General features: G+C 45.4%; 1 protein-coding gene across 1 annotated transcript in view; it reads right to left on the reverse strand.

Annotated features, from left to right (window-relative positions):
- The window catches only part of LOC146190576 (uncharacterized), a 65,466-nt gene extending 64,063 nt beyond the window's left edge, over positions 1–1,403 (reverse strand). The window contains exon 1 of the mRNA XM_084600971.1: positions 1,169–1,403. The gene's annotated coding sequence lies outside the window, so the exon portion shown is untranslated. The remainder of the gene's footprint in view (positions 1–1,168) is intronic.
- Positions 1,404–13,878: the final 12,475 nt, after the last annotated feature.

Genomic DNA, 13,878 nt, shown 5'->3' on the forward strand with positions numbered 1-13,878 from the left:
AATGATTTTGAAGGAAAAATCCATCAAATATCGAGATCAAATGGATATCCTCCTCTCTAAGCGCCGCTTCTTACAATGACCCATAAATATTCCCTTCGTCCAGCTTGAAACAAGACGCTAGATATTTGCTTACTATTCTCAGGCGAGATCGGGGGCACGTTATGACGCACTGGCCCAAGAAAACAAACCCGTCCGGCCGCCCCGCGAGTATAGGTTGTGAATTTTGTTGACATGCCGCTGGCGACGGCTCTTACAGTGCGTGTATATTTAGCTTTCCTCAGGGAACGCCACAGCCATCTGTCTGGCAGCGCTATGAAGTAAACCACGCTACGGTAGACGGTTTCATAACTTTCCGTGTGATGCATACGAAAGGCCCACACCAAACGCTGTGAAGGGGCATGTTCTCGTTTAGGCAAACCAGCCGAATCTCTCATTTCAGCAGACTGAGAAAAATGCGCTTATATTCGAGCGTAAATAGAAAAGCTTGTATGTCGCCACCGATTAAAATGCGATATTGCTACTTCGCTCACCGCCACTTAAACGTTCCGCGTATGAATAGAGGTATGTATAAGAAAGCGATTCTCTAATGTAACTAAATTTGCGCCAGATTGACACATATTTCATGTTGTTCCAGACTAAGTCGCTCTGCTATAGTCTGTAGAGCACCGAGGGTAGGTGAGTTCAGAACTCCTCGATGCGTACTAGGTTGCTAAAAGTGAAATAATTTCGTAAGTGACCGAGAAATTTCAAAAGTCATACTAGATGGTTGCAGGGGAAAGACGCGAAATTCGCAATAAATGTTTAGGTGCTAGTTGTGGCCCTCTTAACGACGGAGAGAGGAAAATATACTTCTACTTGGTCACATTTTGTTCCTTATTATTATCTTTTCCTTTTTATTATTATTATTATTTTTTTTTGCAACCCAAGTGTTCTGTTATGTGTTACTTATCGAGCACGTTACGTTACGAGCACCATTTATCTAAGCATGCCTCCGGCACCAGCTGGGTTGTTCACTCTCGCAGGCAAACTTCTCGTGACGCGAAGCGAAATGAATTGCTGCACGAACACCGGTCACGCGGACGCGCAAAGAAAATGGTCCGCATCTGATGGGGTAACCTTGTTATTACTATCGGAGGTTAACAACTGCGTAACAACAGGTGCTCCTTACCCGAGCGTCGGCTACTCCTCGGCTACCGCCACTGCCGCTGTCTTCACCTTGCTGCGTCGTAATCCACACCAATGAAGGTATCTGTGGGGCAACGCGCGCGTTTTCCCGCCAGGAGCATGCAGAGGAGAGAGCGACCCACACACGCTACTACGCGCGTTGCGCGCACGACAGGCCCGGAACGGAGAGAAGATTCCCGGCGGCGCCCGCGCTGTTGTCGAGTGGACTGGCTGCGTGCCGCCACCGCGGCAGCCGCTGCGACAACGGCCAGCAGTCTTCTTCTCTCCTTCTCCCTTTTACTCACTCTTCTCCTCCGCACAGCGTGGAAGAACGAGCCGTGCCTTCTCACTCTCTTTGCCTCTACCGCCATCCTTCCCCCTGGCACCGTGTTTTCGCCCTCGCGTTTCGCTCTTCATCCCTCTTCCCTCCACTTGTCGTTCTCTCTCACTAGTGCGCTCCCCGAGAACGCATCGATGTGGAGCCGCTGAGGCTGACCGAGTTTTCGGGATGGGGCTCAGAGTTCTTTCTTTCCACTTAAAGGATGGCGCCGGAGAAGCGCTTCCTATGCTGTGCATCCATGCTATGCACGTAGCCTGCGATGCCTCTTCACTGCCGAGGCCGAAGGTTGTTGGGCTGGGCTCTAATTGAACTATATCTTCGGAGCACTTTTGCCTACATCTTTAGACAGGATGTTTGTTGTGTCAGAGTCGAAGATGTGTATGTATGTGTGTGTGTGGGGGGGGGGGGGGAGCGGAGCTAATGGCCTTGACAAGGTGTCGCTGGCTCTTTGCTTGACCGGTCGTGACGAGCTAAATGCTATTAGCTAACACTTGCAGAACACCGGTTGTATTTAAGAAGTTGAGTCAGAAAGCTGACATTCTAGGTCTCCTGTAGCTGTGGTCATTCTTCGAGTCGCCAGCAATCTTGCTCTTTATAGACCTATGCGTTTGCTGCTTTAATGCGTTTATCTGTAACATCTGCGCATCGAATTCAAACGTAGGGACAGGTGGCGTAATGTGCCTAGCAGGAGGCTCTAGGAGAGGTTGATAAGGAGGAAATGATTTCTCTTAGACAAGTGAATAAAATGAGTGCATATAGAATTACATATCCTCACATAACACCCGTTACTAAGGGTGCTAACCTCACCCCTAGCTTCCTTTGACGTAATCTAGCTCAGGCACCTTCTTCCGTAAAACAGCTAGCTTGTATAACGCTGGTAAGGCCCAACCTGGAGTACGCATGTGCTTTGTGGGATCCGTATCTTCGAAACCTATTACCTACCATTGAATAGACCAAAAATCGTGCAGCTAGGTTTACCTTCTCTCACCACTCTCGAGATACTAGCGTCCTTAATCTAAAAGCCAAAGTCGATTCCCCAAGCTTACAAGCGCGCCGTAAGATCTATAAACTCTGTTCATTTAACAAATTTTATCATGCCTTATCACCCTACAGTCATCACGCTGAATGACCGGGAAACCAGTCGCACCAGCCACACCTTGGCCGTTTATTCACCACATGGCCGAACGACAACGTACCTCAACTCTTTTTTTTTTTTTTTTTTTCTGAGGACAGTCATCGACTGGAATGATCGTTCCGCTGACATCGTCGTTCACTCTAACCCAAGCCACTTCAAAACTGCCAATGAACAATATTGTAATCTCGTTAACCCTGTCAAGCCCACCCTTCATGTAAAACCCCTCACTTTTAGGACCTTTGGGGTATTGGAAATGAATAAAATTGAAAAGGACAGGGTGTTTTAGCTCAAGAACGTTGTAGATTGCATACCATCACAGGCAAAATGAGCACTTTTGCTGTTCCACACCCCTGATAAAATTATAGCGAGACCAGAGATGGAAACGCCACGAAAAGTTACTATGACGGCCAACATAATTCAGACGCCAATCCATGGGGGCAAGTGGCGCGGCAGTAAGCAGGAAGTAACTGCGGTGCTCGCACGGGCAAATAAAGCACCACTAAGACTAGTCAGCTCAGCTTTTGCTTGACACAGAAACACGGCAATAAATGTTTTCTGGGTTAAAACCCATTCGTCTAAGTACCCGAGAGCACCCGTTTATAGGCGGGTATACTTATAACACTTCGCGCACAGCTTGAAATAACGATCATATGATTTCAGAAGGCGCGGGCGATCATTTCTGGAGAAAGGGTTTTGTATAAATGGAGTTCATACTGCTAAATAAGCTTCTGAAAACGCCAAGCTACCTGCAACACGGTGGATGAGCCCCGGTGAATCGAAATGAGGTGTCGAATGATGCGCATGGAGCAGTGATCATGCCCACATTAGCATAGGTTTCAAAAACACTGGGGAGCTTAAGTTCCGCTTTCAAAGCACGAAAGCGTTGTTGGCTCTCCTCTGTGTCTCCTTGGATCCTCGTTTGTCACATGAATTTTGCTACTCGCCCAATCACTCATCCCTTAATTTTTGCCTCTATTGCTTTACTCGTATTCAGTTGTGTACAGTTATAAGCAAAAACATTATCTGGGTGAGCAACAGAGATATAAAACTCCACAGTAACCAAGTTGCATGAACGTGCCTGGGTAGGCCTTAGGGCCGCGTGCCTGACTCGGAATGCAAGGGACTGGGGTTCGATCCGCATATTATCCTTCCATCAAAAGGAGGTAGCCGAATTGGCAGTTCCTGCCATGTTATGCGATCAAGTGACGTCACACAACTTGACGACCAATCAGTGCCTGGCCGTGCCACCTGCTAACTACCACCCGCCAGACGCAATGTTCATCGGTTTAGTGCGTTAGTTTTGCCTTTACCGGAAATCGCCGGCAGGCCGTCGCTTGGCGTCGCCTTCAGACTGGGAAATTCCCACATCCGCTCCTGGTGAGCCACAGGTTCCCAGGAGAATGATCAGAATTCTGTATAAATAATGACTCGAGCAAGACCCTCGAACGCATCATCTGGGACTTCCCCTTTTCTCCTGGAAGGGGCCTAAATCTGACGCCCCAACTCTGGGAGATCATGCTGTGCTGCTCGGACCCTGGGTTCCAGCTGTTTTACTCACAACAGCCAAACACCACGTTTTATGTAGAACGAATCATTTAACGCACTCGTGTTAAATGCGGTCAACTGACTTGCGTCTCAAGCATGCTGATATGAGAATCAACTAGCCCACAAGAGGCGGACAGATTGAAGCAGCAACTTGGGCAAATAATAGAATAGCAAGACCCTCTGGAAGACTCAACGGCACGCAGAAGGGGCGATTGATCAGGGATCATGCTGAAAGTATCCGGATCATTTTACAGCTAATGCCAGATGAGTTTGTACATCAAGCAGCAGTTCTTTTCTCTCCAAATCATGTGCAGCTTCTGCGCCGTCACCGACAAAGGACTCTGGATACAAGACGGGAATGGCATCACTGTTAGGTTACTGAAATTAGTGGTTCCCATTGAATAAGCGAAATAAAGAACTTCCGGAACTTAAGAACTTAGGAGAAACTACTAGTCACCTTTTGGAGGCAGTTTACACTCGACTGGAGAGCAGTCGGTCGTGGTCCCGATATCGAAAGCTGCATAGAAAACCTCCCGCCCGTCGTACCGCCTATCCCACTAAAGACAATTCGTGAAATTTGAGATAATTGCAACACGCTCAGTATGGTGGGTAGAAATATAAGAAAAAAAATCCATCTATAACAGATTGGTTTCCGCTCAATATAGGCAGGAAAACTGCGGTGGCTTTAAGATAGCTGTGGTGTAGTTCATGCTTGGCCACATAACAACCTTGTACATATGGTGGTGGCTATACGGACCCAGTGAAGGCATATATGATAATGTGGCACAAGCCAACTTTCATTGAAAATATGGAAGACATGGGCATTTGCAAAATATATTACGAAACTTGTGCATAACCTACTTAAGGAGGGTAATTTTCCATCCGTGGCTGTGTTGTAAATCGGCAATAACTCCTCAAAAAGTGAAGTTCGAGAAGACTAAATTTTAGGTACGCGGGGTTTTACGTCTCGAAGCAATTAACTGTGGCTCCAGGTTCGTATTAGCGCCTTTTTCATTCATATAGTGTTTATACCAGTGACGTTGAAATTATCAGAAATACTACAAATACTACAAAAAGATGTATTTCCATACAACTGTCCATTTCTGGCCCCTATATCGCACATATTTTTACCATTCTGAGAGTGTCCAACATTACTTTAGTTTTCTTGATAATGATTTATAATAATCTATGCAGCGACAGCTATTATTTGCCCGTTCCCTGAGTTGAGCGTGGTCGTAATAGACAACTAGTACTGCTGGTAGCAGTAGTGATAGACTAGCAGTAGTATTAGTATTTTTCTAGCGACATGTTCGCAACAGGCAGGTGAATGCTATAATTACTTTGGTACGAGGAGGATAGGACCAAAGCCTAAAAATGCGTTATTGGAGAGTCGTTAGTGCGGGAATCATTTGGAGGGTATTTGCCGTGGAAGGTGAGGGGTGTGGGGGCTGCGAGGAGTGCGCAACCCCAAGGAGGCTGCCACGGGACTTTTCAACGGTGTGATATAATCCCGCAGAAGGCTGTATGGCAAGGGCGTAAGATTGAGCAAACGGACAAAGATTGCCACGGCAGTCATACATAGGGTGGCTACCATGGAAGGAGGAAGGTTACTTTGGATAAAGGAAGATAGGGAAAGGATAGAAATGCGCAACCAGAGCATGCTTAGCGCTAAAAGATGAGCGTATATGGGGCACGCGAATAATTCGATATCGGAAGATGGCTGCCGAAAGAACCAATCGAACAGTGGTAACTCTCGAAGGAATATCGCATGGTGAAATCGGGGTCCGTCGGTGACACCTCTGCAACCGGCCGCCCTAGGAATGTGAAGAACTAATCGAAGAATGGCTGTGTATTGAAAACTGAAAAGCACTATAAATGCACCACATATGCGTTGTGCTCTATACCTCTCTGCATAAACCACTTCATGAAATGAATATAATTCTACCGCTCTCGCTGAAGCTCGGTTTTCACAGCGGTTAACCATCTTGCGGGCTTTCTTTAGGCCGACCATTCTTATTATCTGGTCCAGGTCCTCGGTTATGCTTAGGAATGGGCCCTCTGGGTTATTTTGTAATGCAACCTGTTTTCAGCAAACAGAAGATCGCTGAGATAGTCTCTATTAACATTTGCCTCCAGTTGTTCCCTTTACAGTTCTGCAAATAAATCTTAACAATTGCACGCGTTCAGCGATCAAAATTTTAGGGCACGCGTGTTCTCAGAAAAGTTTAAAATCCATCTCTGCCGCGCGAACTAGTCGGGTGATATTTTTACCTCCGGACGGAACATACACGGCCCTCATATGCTCCTCGGTATATTTCAGGAGACTATAGATCATGCAGCCGCGCCGCGGCATATTTCTTTTTGAACATTCGCGTCAGATAAAAAGACAATATTTTGATCCCGATAGCACTTACGAGTGGCATCAGGAGTAAACGAAACGCGTTCCATTTACGCATGACACGCGTAAGAATCACGCAGGCATAACGTACCTATATGTATTAGCGTTCTAGCGCAACACTGATGTGCCTAATATTACCACTTCGAAACTCCAAAATATTCGTTAAGCCAGCAAGCCTTGCGCCACAGGACCGTGTTGAGTCTGACGCACTTGAAGCAGGTTCTGGCATAACTTACACATGCTGACATGGTGCCGCTTACTTGACCTATGCCTGCCTGTAATCTTGAGGCAAACGCTTCACCCTTTCTATTGGCAGCCGGCACGTGTGACGAGTCTCCCATCGCCAGCACATCTACTCTGCATTCCCTGCTTCCTCCGACATCAACTCTTCTTTCTTTCCTCTTTTCTTTCAGGTGCCACTTTGGAGGTTCAAATTCAAAAGCCCTATTTTGCTTTCCTACTTTTGAATAGCTGAATAAATCGGGGAATGGCTTCAGAATAGCACTAGCATTACCTAACAGGCTCTTTAGATACTCGCCTAGGTGACAGGATCTCTTTGACTAGCTATGCTAGAGAACAAGGAAAAGAAGACAGGGAGAGTTACGCAGTACTATAGCCACGAGGCGAGGCACTTTTCTCTAGCTTTCCTTACAGTCCATCCTTGTTTCTTAATTTAACTCCCACGCCCATGCTTTGCAGTCTGATTGCTATCAGCCTTTTTCTATGCACGGATCTCCCAGCTGCGCAGGCGATAAGGGACAAAACAATTCGCGCTTGTGAAAGCTGCTTAAAAATTCGCTAAGCGCAGCTCAGCGAAGCTGGCTTGATAACGGTAGTTTTATGAGCGCTTTCTTATCTTTTTGCGGCGCTGGAGAACAAGCGCGTGGCTCGCTGCTCGCTGCTTTACGATTCTGCTCGCTGATTTACGATTCAAAGAGGGTAGCCAGACAGCTGTGGTGGGAAGTGAAAAGGCGAGAAATTTGAAGGAGGTCCCAAGGGCGTTTCGTTAGAATGCTGAATGAGCGAGCAGAAATCGGTGAAGCAAACGAAGGCAAAAATGACAGCAAAGGAAGGTAAGAGAAGCAAGTAAAACAGCAAATCGAATCGAATTCATATATCTTTTCCATTTCTTTACTTTCTACGGCAAGGATTTTTTTTCTTTCGTGTCGTTTTCATTTGGCTTTTTGGTGTGTTCAACGCATTTTCCCGTATAAGCATTGTCCATATATTAGCTCCTGTCAACGTTATGATAAATCTGTTTTCTGGCACATCGCCTGCAGCAGTATGAATGCAAATGTGTGTGAAAGTATGGAAAAATGCTAACGAAATAAAGTTTAGACTATGAAAAATCCCTTGCTAGTGAGAAGAAGGAGAAAGCAAAGTTGAAAGCTGAAACTAACCGAAATTACAATTTCCCCAGTACGCAAGCAAATCTTTTCCACCTCACTGGAAGGTCTAGCTATTCATGCATCTGCTTCGCCTGAGTGGCGCATAGAAGTCTGAAGCAAGACAAATAAGCACATGCTGTCCAGTATGTAAAGCATTTTCGTGATGAATTCGAATATACCAAGCTGCATAAGTCATGCCGGTGCTTTCTACGCACGTGCGAGAAGAGTATGTCGAAAAAGTTCACTGATGGGTATGCAGGACGAGTCACAGTGGACGCTTTTATCGCCTAGAATCACTCGCTGTAACATTTGTAAAATAGACGTGTAAAAGTCTATTGATTCACATTATAAGGGGCATTTAAAGCAAAATCTATTTATAATTAATACTTAAAATGACGCATTTGCCAAAGTTGTTATAGGGCAGAACGCTCAAGATTCATGAATGAATCAAACTCCCACTGAAAAGAGAGCAGTAGAAAAGAAAGTGAGACTTACCTTCATGCCAATAGAAGGCGTACATATACTGCGACGGCGATAAAGACTACAAATTATGATGATGATGACGGACAGCATGGTGAATCATTGCATTTAACGGCTGCAGCTCACAAAACTACTGATCAGCGTCTAGATCGCAGATCTAAATGATCGATGGGGCTCATTGAATACTATTGATCAAACAGCATTGACCAGTCAGCATCGACTAGTTGCAATCGTCTCACTGTTTTAACCATTTTACTTGCTTGCTAGTTTCATCATGCCGATCCATCACTTTGTTACAAGTGCGCAAGGGTGCGTGGGGTTCAACATTCAGAAGTATCATGTCGGTAATTACGTGGGACTCCTTACAGTAGATGGCAGACAATTAATATCGGCCACTTTGGATTATCGGACGCACACATCGCGCACCACACACAAGTTATCGCATTTCGTCTCCTTCGAGATGCGGCCGCCAAGCCTGGGTGTGAACCTGTGTACTCAGGCTCAGCAGCCGACTGCTAGATCTGGTGAACCAGCGCGATGTGTCCGAGACGTGTCCCACAATATCCTCCCAAATGTCTTTCTGTGAGGCGAAACAAGACAGCTGGGTGCCGACTATACAGATCTTTAGCGATATAAAATGTTTACAATGGTTACAGGCGCCGTAGTGGTCACACAATTTAAACATAATATGCACGAAGCGCCATGAAAGCCACACCAGTAGGGACGTTAAGCCTAACGCTGCGAAATCTGGGCGAGGCATTTAAGAAAAGCGCGTCGAACGTTTCCAGCTTATTCCCGCTAAATTAGCCTCATATGCGTGACCCGCGTCGGGATTTCGGTGCAGCGAGATAGTCCCACTAAAAAATTCAGACAGATGCTTTGCAGAGACAATATTCTCTCACAACCCTCTCAGCCAACAGAGCTTTCTTCCGGAGTTCGCCGTACCACTCCGTTCGTGACAGAGTCGACGTGTCTCTCGCTGGGAGGCCGAACGAAGAGCAGGCCCGCTATTAAGGCTAATTGACCACGTCCCTTAGGACATCCCATTTGCTTGCTTCTGTCTTTGCCCCAGTTCCGTCACCCGGGATGACGCATGCATATATATTCGGCTCCAGCGGGGGCGAATCTTCTTCCCACCGAGTGAGCTGTTTCCCCGCTGTTCGGGCAAGAAGACGCTGTACGCGAGCCGAGACAGTTTGGCGACTCTCGCTCATGTATTTTCTTTTCATGCTGCTCCGGCCTGTCAAGGAAAGTACGAAAATAAATAACAATTTAAGATGTCTGCCAGAGGTCTTTAGCGAACACTTTCTTGCTAGGGAGCGTTATTCAAGAATACCTCGGGACTCAAAAAGTGTGCAGAAAGCAGGAGAAAAGGGTAGGGATAACGGAAACGGCGAGGCACACTGATTGTACTGACGTCTCTGAAAGATATAGAGCAACATTTTCACGTGACCTTCAATGGCAGTGCTATCGACATGCATGAATACAAGGAAGTGTATATATTCACTGGCATTAACAGACAGAACCGGTATTGCTGATTTAGATTTGGTTTATGCTACCTTTCTGACGCGGGAACAAGAAATTAAATTGATTCATAGCAATGCCAGTCTGTACGGTACTTATTTCTCTGTTACTGTGCACCTAAGTTTAGCACAAAAAGAAAACTTAAGGTGACACTTTGGCCCGATTTCAAAATATGACGTGATAGTTTCTTCTCCCAAACTGTTCCTGTTCGTTGTCAACATTGCCATATTAGGCGAAAACCACACAGGTGACGTGTGGGTGCGTCCCCAATTGCACCTCAGCATAGTCAATACACCTGTCGATGACCTGGCTGAAGGTCACTGGTTCGAATCCCGGTTAAGACATGAATATAGGCTTTTTGGAAAAACAATTACCCTGTACTTTTTTGTTAGGTTCTGGGGAAAGGAAAGCGCCCAAAAGTATAAGGCGCTTTCCTTTCCCCAGAACCTAACAAAAAAGTACAGGGTAATTGTTTTCGTAAATAAAAATTATGAAGAAAACCGCGGTTTGAAAAGGCTAGGTTACAGAGGCTATCGCTGCAACACTCACAGCTTTCACTCTATCACTAAGTTCAAGTCATGCATTACCCCCCTATTTTTTTCCTTCCACTAGATAGTCTATATACGAACTACACAAAAGCCCTTTAGCAAGATGTGCTGCCCTAAACACCAACGTTCATTTTGTTTCATTTTATTTCTGCGTGGGCATTCACAAAACTGCGTACAAAACACCACAATAGTTAAAAATTTTAAAATTGAACTGCATAATTTCAGACCGTGTATACATATTTTTTTGCAAGCATCCACGCTGGTTCAAAAGAAAGCAAACATGACAAAAACATTGATGACGTGGTCTACCATTACGAGTACGTTGGGGGCATATGCTGTGTAGCCCACTGTTTTCTTCAGTGTATACTATACTGCGCTAGTCACAATGAAAGGTGAGTCCAGTTGCGCTATGAACAGCGTAAAACTGCGCTGAAAAACAAAATGACTGCTAGTTGTACGCAGCGGAAAAACGATGTGAGTTAATTATGTCAATTTCTGTACGCAAGTTCCTGAAAGTGTTAACGCTGGCGCTGAATAAAACATTTAAAAACGCTCTACACAGCTTTCAACCTGGTGTCCCGTTCATTCAGTCGCGGTCAGCTAGCCGAGCTGTGCCCATGTGTGCCAGGCCTTCTCATGCTTCTTTCCACTCGATGACAAACGTAACCGCAGGAGTGTGATTACTGTCAATGTGAACCATTTCGTTCGCTATTTATTGATTGCTGAGTGGGAACTAAAATGTTTTTAGAACAGCTCAGCTTTAGAACAGAACAGCAATGTCTTCAGAATAAATGTTTAATTGCGCAGGTTGATGCTCTTGCGACGTAGCTTACGGCGTGTAGATGGGACAGTGTTATAGCATCGCCTCCACGTTTTTATGCAACCCGAGCTCATGTGTTGTAAAAAAAAAAGTAGCGAGACTTTCATGCAAAAGCTAATATGTTGTCAGAAGCCGCCCCGCACTCTAAAGCTGCCTCCGAGAAAAAAAAAAAAAAAAAAAAAAAAGAAAAAGGGCAATAGGTGCTTTTTTTCCTCACTCTAAATGGAGTCGGTGTCGTTGTGTTATCGTATAGCACACTATGAAGTTACATTGTATTTGTTTAGATTACGCAATTTGAGACTCCCGCAGAAATCTGACGACTACTGGAGAATGCTGACTATAGACATGCGTCTTCGTGCAGATGGCCAATTCCAACGATTCGGCTAAACTTACAGCGTTGCAACCGCCGTCACACGCCCACAGCGACCGGACGACGCCGACGGCCAAATGTCTCACTCGCCTGAGTGCAAGTGTCCGCTGCCGTGTCGTTTGCTGACGTAACCAGCGGCGGAGGAGCGAATCCGTCGGTTTCACTTATCCAGCTCAGACGCGTTGCAGCTGACGCAGCGCGGCCGCAGCCGCGCTTAGTCAGCGCCGGCCAGGTATAGAACTCTCCCACGCAAGCGTTTTTATTTTAAATTTGTTTCTCATACTTGGCTGGTTGCGAATAAAACACGCAAATTGAGAGCATCGAATTCGATTCTTTTCCATGGAGGCGAGCAGTCATTAAGCAATCGATGCTTTTGACACTACACAGCAATAACAGGCGCATACGGGAAGCGCTGCAGCAATTGGGCTTGTGCAGCGGTTTCTTTTTTCAAATTGATTACTGATTAATAAGCTAAACAGTTTTCAGCGATAGACGTGTCCGTCCCGGCGGATCTTAAGGGTGCGGGAATTTCTGTGTGGGATCGTCGCGAATTATTGTAACCCTAATTGTGGTCTCCCAGATTTGAAATAAAGGTTTCCGAATTGAGGTCGTGGCTGAGAGAGCGCAGGAAAATGAAATTCTTGATGATATAAAGCAAGATGAACAAGAGTGGTAGACTCAGTTTGCTAGACAACGCTTCGGAAAAAAAAATTATTATTCTGTGGCCACAATAAAAAGAGAGAAACCCAGATTCAAAACTTTCGCACGCATAAAGAATGACGATGACGATGGATAATAATTCAAATTAATAATTCATGGTCGAAACGTTGGCTATCGGAGTGAGGCTCGCCTCAATCCCTGTTCATCTTTATATATATATATATATATATATATATATATATATATATATATATATATATATATATATATATATTGCGCTGGCAAGATCTTGTGACATGTCTCTGTCGCCTCCTGATTTTGGGACAGTGTAGGATGAGCATGTGTATGCGAAGCGACTTTTACAGCTCCGTTCAATTATTATCCAGCGTCATCGCCATCCTTCGTGCGCGCTAAAGTGTTGAGTCCCCCAATGGATCTTCTTTTTTATTGTAGCCATAGGATAAATTTTTATTGTAGCCATAGGATGCGCACGCGGGAAACGGGATAGGAGAGAGGAAGGGGGAGGGGGGGGGGGGGGGGCGTAATGGCTGTTCTACTTTGTAGACCATCTGGTAACGGTCTTTTTCTTTATCTCAGGCTCTTGGTCTGTTTGAGAATGACTTCAGTGCTGGATGTGGCCTGGAATATAGCCAAAGTCAGTTGCAAACGCAGCGCCTTTCTTCTTGGCAGCGCTGAACGTTTGTCCAGATGTTCAAGTTCTGGCGCATTGTGAATGGTGGTCTTGTTAAGTGGAGCTGTGCCACCACCATTCTCTCCATGGCAAGTATCGCTTCGCTTGTAGCAACGCCTTCAATGTCACCTCCATTTAGCGGCAGGCTTCTAAAAATGAATCCCTTACCAGCAGGGTTACCGGGAACATACCTGTTCAGCTCGAACCTATACGTCCACATAAAAAATATAGATTCAAGGTTTTTAGCGCCGTCATAATTGAAAATCCTTACTTGCTTGCCCTTCATCAGACAATTCCTCATTAGAAACCTGTCATGAATATGTGACCTATAAACATTTTCTGCAGAGCTGGAAAACATCTGGGTAAATAAAATAGCCCCTTTTCTTCCAGAAACGCACAGAGCACTCTCGTCAGTTGCATGTTTTCGTTTTCAAAGATGGAACTTAACGTCTCTTCTCTTGCAATCATTTTCCTTTCCGATTAAAGGTGACATAATTAGTGTAAAAAGATTAGCCGTACTTTACCTCAGTTCAGCTGTAATGAGTAGTGAAATGAACGCTACCTGGAGAAACGCTGACTGTGCTGTCAAGATTAATCTTAAGTGATGCGAAAGAATCGGTGTGTACTTTTTCATCACAGTAGGTTTCCTCTATAGCAAATTCTAAAACAGGGGCGAGTTAGTTTCATCGTCATGGTTACGGTACGTTGCCGCTCTGTATTACTGATGACGAAGGATACAAGCAGAAAGGTACATAGAGTCGGCGTCAATCTGAAGGTGATGTCTTTTGCTCCCGCCTACAAATGCAAATATTGTT

Source organism: Amblyomma maculatum, chromosome 4 (genome assembly GCF_055883805.1).
Source record: "Amblyomma maculatum isolate TAMU_Amacu chromosome 4, ASM5588380v1, whole genome shotgun sequence".
NCBI lineage: Eukaryota > Metazoa > Arthropoda > Arachnida > Ixodida > Ixodidae > Amblyomma > Amblyomma maculatum.